Raw genomic sequence first — 8,350 nt, forward strand, 5'->3', positions numbered from 1 at the left:
AAAAGGAGAGAGAAGGATTTGGAAGTTAAGAGCTATTCACTAGGAACTGGGAAACATTGTAAATGGCCAGCAAAATGCTCTGGCGATGCAGTACTGCTTAAGAATCTGTAAAATTTCAGCTCCTTTAACTTTAAAGATTTTATTCTTTTATTGTTTTCTGCAGTGTCTTTTCTACTCACTTTCACACACAATTTCATTCAAATGAGTTTCCGTTCCTTTTGCAACCTCCTTTATTCATTTACCACTTTGGCAATAGTACAGATTACATATCTAATCTCATATGTTGCATGACTACTTGTAGGAGAATAGAGCTGAGTGACTCAACCTTCCTGCTTCAGTGAGTGCCCTACCCTCCTCTTCCCCTGAGGGGGCCAATGAGTACCTACCTCCTGATATCACCTTACCTGAATTTGACCAACCATAGCTGAGCCTGAGTGTTCAGAAAAAACACATTTTACATTGCCGTGCTCAATCCATGTAGACATAGCTGAACCTAGATAATAAATTCCACTCCCTTTTCCACCTTTACCTTATTTTTTTTTTCTGATGCTGCCCTGAGCAAGGCAGCTCACTACTTGTTGGTAGCTGTTGCACGTCACCTGTGCCTTTGCCTGGTTTTCATTCCATTTCAATATATTGTATTGTTTGTTCCTCTAGGCTATTTCCAAGAGTGATACCACTTTGATTACCACACTGGGAATTGATCAAATAGAAAAATCTAGCTCTAAGGATGGGAAATTCAGCAAGTTCCAGCCTGTAGAGGTTCCTTGCAATCCTGTCATTAGGGTGATGCTACCACGCCATCCCTGGCTGGAGCATGCATGGCTCCTGCCTGTTAGCACGATAAATGATACAAAAATTCCTCTGGATCTCAAGACCACCGTAGGTATTTCTGTGTTCTGGCTTCTTTGAACTTCGTTCTGCTCCCTCTGTTGAAAGAGCAGGGGAACTTTGAACCTCAGCTGCAGTCATCACTTCTCCTCAAAGAGCCAGAGAGAAGGCAGAGTGCAAGAATCCTAGTAGGGCTGGAGTTATCAGACACTGAACACCTAGAGGTTTCAAAAGGATATCCAGGTACCTCACTTGCTCCTTCCATTGTCAATACTGCAGTGAGAAAATACAGGGTCACAAATAGAGGGGACTGGCCACGTCAAAAAGCTTTTTACCTGTTTGTAAAGCTACTATTAGCAGAAAAGGATGCCTTAGGGCCCATCTTATCTCTTTAACAAGAATTCATGTAACAGGTTTCTCTGGAAACATGCTCCTATCCCTGTAAAGTATGTGTTTTATTCAGCTACTAGAACTTCTTGCAGAGTTACTTATTGATCCCACTAGAAATAGCTCTTCTAAGACAAAGAAGTTATAATGAGTAGGTTTAAGAACTGTGAAGACTTCCCACAAGGTTGTTGCTACTTGGCTGCCTCAGTCACTGATCATACCAGGCTCCATGCAGAAATGATAGCCTTAATTAGCCTGACGCTCCCAGTGGACCATGAAAGTCTGACACTGATTTCCAGGCAACAGACAGACACATCAAAGGGACTTTGTTATATAATGAGAGACTGCAACATGTTCAAAACTGTCTGCGAGTGTGCACATATAAGCATTCTGTGGTGCTTTGTATATGCCAAGGAAGAGGGGAGTTCTTCCAGTCAGCCAGAATGTTTGATGTTAAGAGGAATTTTAAAATCCAGGAATTACAATATTATCTGTAACAGGAATGTATTCTATACATTCTTAATATGTGCGGTAATTATATGTAATGAGTATGCTTAGGAAATATAATATTATTTATATAATATGAGTTACCTTTGCATCTGTTGCCTGAAGGTGATGTGGTTTCTAGAGCTACTCTAGACATGGTGTGATTCCCCAGAAAATTTTAGACTGCTTTTGGGCTATTCCGCAGCAGCTGAATCCCTACAGATGTATGTGCCATGGCAGCTCTGTTCCTACTCCTTGCTCCAAAGGGCTCTCCAAAGGGTGGCTGCAGTTCTTCTCTGCAGTGCAAGCTTCCAGGGAATTTTGGGTTGTCTCTTACTCCTTCAGGCATGAACATTGTCTTTACTCTGTGTGTGTGTCAGCTTATAGACCTTACTGCCCTACAGGGAGAACTCCAGTTAAGTGTTGATCTCTGTATTCCTCACTTACCTGTGCAAATGGCACAGAAGTGAGCTAAAAAGGGCAGTTTGTGGGCAGAGAAAAGTCTTATTTTCCAGTGTTTCTAACTTCAATGTTCTTGTGCTTGCTGTTTTTTAATACTAAAACCCAGAGAATCCTATGAGAATGTATTTTAACTTTTGTTCAAATAAAGGAATAGTTCAGGCCTCCCAATATGAGTCAGGCTTAAAAACACAGACAAGTCCACATCAGCAGTTCAGAAGCCAAATGTCAAATACAAAGGCCTCCCTCACCTATTTATTACTCCCTTAAAAATCACATTCTAATTTAGTTTCCTAAGGGTGACCCATGACTTTCAAGCACTTCAAATTGGTAAAACTGAGGGAGAGGTTCCAGGCAATGGAATGAGAGCAGTAGTAATAAAAATGACTTGACCTGTTTTTTTCAAACTAAAAGGAGAAAAAATGTTGATGCAAAAGGAATGCTGAGAAATGATCATATGAGATTCTGAACATATGATATTTAGTGATGAATAAAAATATAATTCACAGAAAACAGACTGGTAATTTATGTCTACTTTGATTCAGTCTATTTTAGTCACAGTATAGGAGAGGTTCACAAAAATATATTTTAAAAAGTTCTAGCCCCATAATTAAAAGGCTTTGAAGAATAGCTTATATTGCTACATTATGGGGGAGGAAGGAGTAAAGGCCTATTTTAACATACAATACTTTTACTACCAAAAGTAAACCAAAAAGTTGTCATTGTATTAAAAAGACTTCTCAGAACCTGAGTATGCAGTTTTTCCTCAACTAGCTGGAAAGTTAGTTAGCTCAACTAACTTTCCAAGCAAAGTTCTGTTGGAGTTTCCCTTTTCAAAAGCTGGCAATGCTTACCTGGATGCCATTGCTATCGTATATAATATTTCTTGCTTGACATTATGAGCTTACCCCTTATCTTCAGGTGGATATTCAAGTAACAACTTGTTCTGTAGCCCTTTGTGACAATGAAAGGACTGAAGAAGGCATACATAAACCAGGATCACTCCAGAAGCACATCACACACATTTATGTCTCCTTCCTCTCTAAGAAGACCAGATGAATTATGAGTAAGGGGCATATGAAAAAAACCCAACCAACCAACCAACCAAACCCAAACAACAACAACAACAACAACAAACCCAAACCCCAAACCAGAACTGTATTAGAGCAAGTTTACTGAGGTTTGGTGAGTCATTACAAACTCCTGAACTGGCAGGTGCTTGTTGGCTTTTTGAGCACTTCCCCTTAACAATTGCAGGCATTTCTTTTTCCTAATTTTTGTTTTGTTTTTGTACGTACTACTGCAGCACTGAGGTCACGTTAATGCTTGAAATTCGGCTTTTATTAGGAGCTGATGTTACCGGATCATGCCTACATGGTTCATCTGAATTTGGCCCATGCTTGCTCCTGTAGACAGTTCTGGCAAGTGTAGCTAATGTTTCTATTAACATATTGGCTTCAGTCTTTGGAAGGAGGGCAAGATTTACTTAGAGATGAAAGCTAACTCACCTTCCTACAGAGCACCAGTCTTCATATCACCTTCCTATCTCTTGACAAATGAATGCTGAATTTGGCTTCTCCTTTGCATTTGAAAACTTTGTATTTGTATTCCTTGAGAGGGCCTGTGTTTTCCTCCTGAGGTCCACACATTTACACAAACCCCCTCTTTTCAGGGACATACTATTGGACCTCCTCTGAACTTATGTAAATACTATTCAGAAGTAAATTTGGCTAATAACCTATCATTAGGATTAATTTTATTATTTGTAATTTACTACTGACAAGTAATCCAGAGGTGGCCAAATAATTAACTGCTTTTGAATAGAATTAATTGAATAATTGAAAACAAGACCAAAGGAGAAAGTAGCAAAGGTATAAAAAATGTCTGTCGACAGCTCTCTCTTTCCACACTCTTTGTTAATGTAAAGAAGTGTAATATCTTTTAGGCTTCTTCATGAATACAAGGTACAACTTCTGCATGAGTTCAGCAAACACTTCAGTCAATATGACCCCACTGATACCTCAAGGTAAGGTATCTGACCAAAAGTTCTTCAGTTTCCAAGAATATGCAGCTCCAGTCCCTTCACAGTGGCTGTCAGAATATTGAGCAGTACTTTTAGACAATATATATATATACCTTCTGCTTTGATAATGGTGTACCAAATGATGCTTGGTTTTGAGCATACCTTTCTCCCTTATATCAGCCTGAAATATCTGCTTTGAGAGGATTGCTAGTCCATGCAGTACATAATATTGACTTCCTAATGCTGGTTTGCTAGACAGTTGCGTAATGCAAGGAGTTGCTCTCAGCACTTCATCCAGACAGCTTGTGGAATTAATTGAGAAGAGTATTTATATAGTCGCTAGCTTTGCTCTGCTTAGATAAATAGCACATTGTTAATTTTCCTGGCAATAGACATGTCAGAAAATTTTAGAGAAAGATAAAGACTCTGTCTTTATGAATTCAAATAACAAGATGAGAGGAGAAAGAGAAAAATAGACATTGCTGTAGAAACCATGGAAACTTTTCTGTTGGTCAAGTTTGGACAATGAGAACAGTTTGGGGGCTTTTGTCAGGCGGGGGGTGGTACTTGGGGACATGCTTTAGTGGTGAACTTGGCAATGCTAGGTTTATGGTTGGACTAGATGATCATAAGGGTCTTTTCCGACTGAACTATTATATGATTCTATGATTCTATTATTCTAAAACTTGACCTCTGAACTCTGAATGTCATAAGAAAAGACCTTTTCATGGAATCTGAGAGTCTTTGGATTTCGCCCATCAGCTGATGAGTTAGAGGCAGCTGTATTATACTTCAGAGCACTGATGGACGATGAGTAGTGCTCTTTCTACTGCGTATCATCTCATCATATGGTACTAAATCACCAAACACACGTACTGCTGGTACACAGGAAACAACAAATAATGTGCACAATCTGAGCAGTGCATTGCAGTGCAGAACATTCAGGGGCCTCAGGGGCTCCAGACTGTAGGTATAAAAGAAATCTCCTTCGAAAATCATTGCAGAAAAACAATTACCAGTGCTCCCCTTGTACCAAGTTGATTTACTACACGTTAGATATGCATCTATCTGGCAACAAGCAGCACACAGGAACAATGCTTTCTTTGCTCTTTCCAAAAACAAGCTTGCTTCACTGAGATTTGAAGAGACCTCACACTGAGATGCTAGTGTGCAATGAAGTCTGTCTGATGAAGGCATCATTACTTGTGAGCTGCCAGGTAAGATTCAGTTTGAAAAAGAGTTTAAAAAAATATCCTTTTTCACTCACAAGGAAATTCATGTGCCTCTTTTGTGGTCAGCATCTCAAAGTCTATGAGCACTGGATGTAGCAAATGAAAGAAGCTGGCAATCCCACCCACCATTGCGTGCAGACTTTTAAAGTGCACACGCAATTACTTCAATTTTCTGTACAATTCAGAAAGTTTCATGTTTTCTACTTCCACATTTAAATCACTCAAATCTGTATGTTTCACTAAAGAAGTAATTTCCTTGACCCCACTGTTGTTTTAGACTTCTAGACTACACTGACAGCTGAGCAGGTCTGCAGTATCCATCCTGCCTTAGAGACAAAACACCATGCTCCAAGGAAGCTCCCATAGATGGGGGTGAGTCCCTTTCATAGGCCTTGTAGCTGAACTTTACTTGTGCTTGCCACTGTAGGGAAGACATGAATTCAGGCTAAGTGCTGTCGGAATACCCTGCAGTTATCACAAAGCTGTACGTATAAAAAATACAGCCTTTGCCCAAAATTTTGGAAAAATCAAAGAGCAGTAGTAATATAACAATAAGAGGAAGTAAAGTTATCTGCTGCTAGACTTTTTGTTTAATGGCCATTCATATGAACAGGTGGATTAAACGTGGAATGAAATATTCAGTCATGCCTGAGACTTCAGTTTAGTCAAAAGCCTACAATTATTCATTAGTCATTCATTATATATCATCTGCTAATGAAGAAAGAAGAAGTGCCTCAGGATATATGACAGATGTGTTTGACTGCATGTAACGTACTAACCAAATCTTTGCAGTGCTTGGTTACAAGCAGCAGTGTAGACTACCCTTATAAGGAAAGCTGTTGGCATTTTGGATCAGCAATGGCAAGACCTGGGACAGGAATAAGGTAGGAAATAACAGCAGCAAAAAAAAGCAGCACAGCCACAGTACTTGTCATGCTGAGCAGTGTTGCAGAAGGCACGGGTCTAACTCACCAGCAACCCTGCACAGTCATTCTTCACCACAAGGGCTATATGATGTTGGTGAATACCTTGTTTACTGGTAAACCTGTTATAACAAATACTGTGGATATAGAGGAAAAGAGAAAAGTGTTGTAGTTTGATTTTCCCTTGGGGAAATAAACTAGAAAGGCAATGTGCATGGCCTTGCCTGAATTTAATCATCTGAAAGTTTTTCATCAAGAAGAAGAAATTCTTCACTGTGAGGTTGGTCAGACACTGGAACAGGTTGCCCAAGGAAGTTGTGGATGCCCCCTCCCTGGAGGTGGTCAAAGCCAGGCTGGATGAGGCTTTGAGCAACCTGGTCTAGTGGAAGGTGTCCCTGCTCATGACAGGGGGGTTGGAGCTGGATGATCTTTAAGGTCTCTTCCAACCCTAATCATTCTATGATTTTAAGTGTTGTCCTGGATTTCTCTGAGGGCTTCAGGCATTTACCTGGGATACTGGACATCTTGTAGTTTAAACAGAGCTGAAGGAAAATAGCACATGCATAGTATGTTAATAAATTCTGGCCATACTTTCATCGCACATGCCATCTGCAACCAGAGTCAAGTTCAGCAGTTTTGTTAGAGAAGACAGAGGGAGCAGCAACAAGAGTGAAGCAGCTTTAGGAATCTGTGATACCAATGCTAATCTTATCCCTGCTACTTGCAACTTAGACATATGCCTTTGGTATATGCTATTGTCCAAGATCTTATAGGTCACAAATTGAGTTTCTGTTATTCCTCTGTTATTTCCACAGACGACTTACCCAAACCATATAAAATAAACCCAGGCTTACAAGCAGCATATTGTCTACAGAACCTACTGATGCTCATTCTGTCTGCAACAAATTAAAACATTAAAACTGAAGATGACAGGTCAAAATCCAACATTACTCAGCCTTTACTTGCTTAGTACTATTGCTAGAAAGTTGTCAGTAGTATTTGCTGGAAAAGAGCCTTTACCTGAGGCTATCATCTTGTGAATTTTACAAGCAGGAACATCCCAAGAAATAATATTTTCTACAGGGAACAGTTTGTACTGTTGGTAACAAGAGCTGTAGTTTTGCTGAGGCTTGTGTTCATCTACTGTCTCCATGACAGGGAAAATTATAATTACAATAATAAAAGTTCTTTATATCTTTATTATGCTAGTCTGTCATCATAATACATGCATATTACCAATAAATCTGTAGTATTTCATTCAAGCACTGAATTTACATTTAAATTCCCTGCATCTGCTGAGCACCACAGAAATATGGGTTTTTAGAGGGCATTGCTGGGTGCTAAATGGGAAAGTAGTCAGAGAAGCTGGCTAATCCCTCTCTCCTCTGACTTTAGTTTTGGCTGCAGTGTGCACAGTGAAACCTTCCAGAGATTACATACTTTTTACCAAGCATTAACCTTTCCTAATGCTTACATGTAATTGGGGGTAACAAAAAACCCCAACAATCACACCAGGAAGGAAAATTCACCACTACCAATGATGTATTGTATTTCTTCACTCCTTCAGTTTTTTATTTCAGGCAAATGTTGGGTTTCTGGTGACAGAGCTCCTATGGAGCCCATGGGGGAATTTTTCCTGTAGTGGTTCCTGTTTTCCCTTCCTCAGATCTGAGATGCTTGAGAAGTCTGGGGAATGGCTGATACTCTGCTCTGGGTAGTCTTCCACTGCCAACACTGCTCTTTGAAATGGTGTCCATCATGGATTCTGGTACGCCATGGACTGGGCTGCTGTAGTACAGTCACTACATTAAGGGTGCTGCTCCATCCACGCACGTTGGGGATGGACTGTGTCCTGATTGGACTCAGAAGTGGGGACAAAGCAGCACAAAAGGCTGGCTGCTCTCTTAGTAACGATTAACTGGAATATCTCTGTCAATACTAAGCAGAGTTTTAACTGAATTCAGGTAATAAGACAGTTTGGAGAGTTGGGCAGGGAAAAATTTAATGAA

This window comes from Antrostomus carolinensis, unplaced genomic scaffold, assembly GCF_000700745.2.
Source record: "Antrostomus carolinensis isolate BGI_N321 unplaced genomic scaffold, ASM70074v2 scaffold21314, whole genome shotgun sequence".
Taxonomy (NCBI): Eukaryota; Metazoa; Chordata; class Aves; order Caprimulgiformes; family Caprimulgidae; genus Antrostomus; species Antrostomus carolinensis.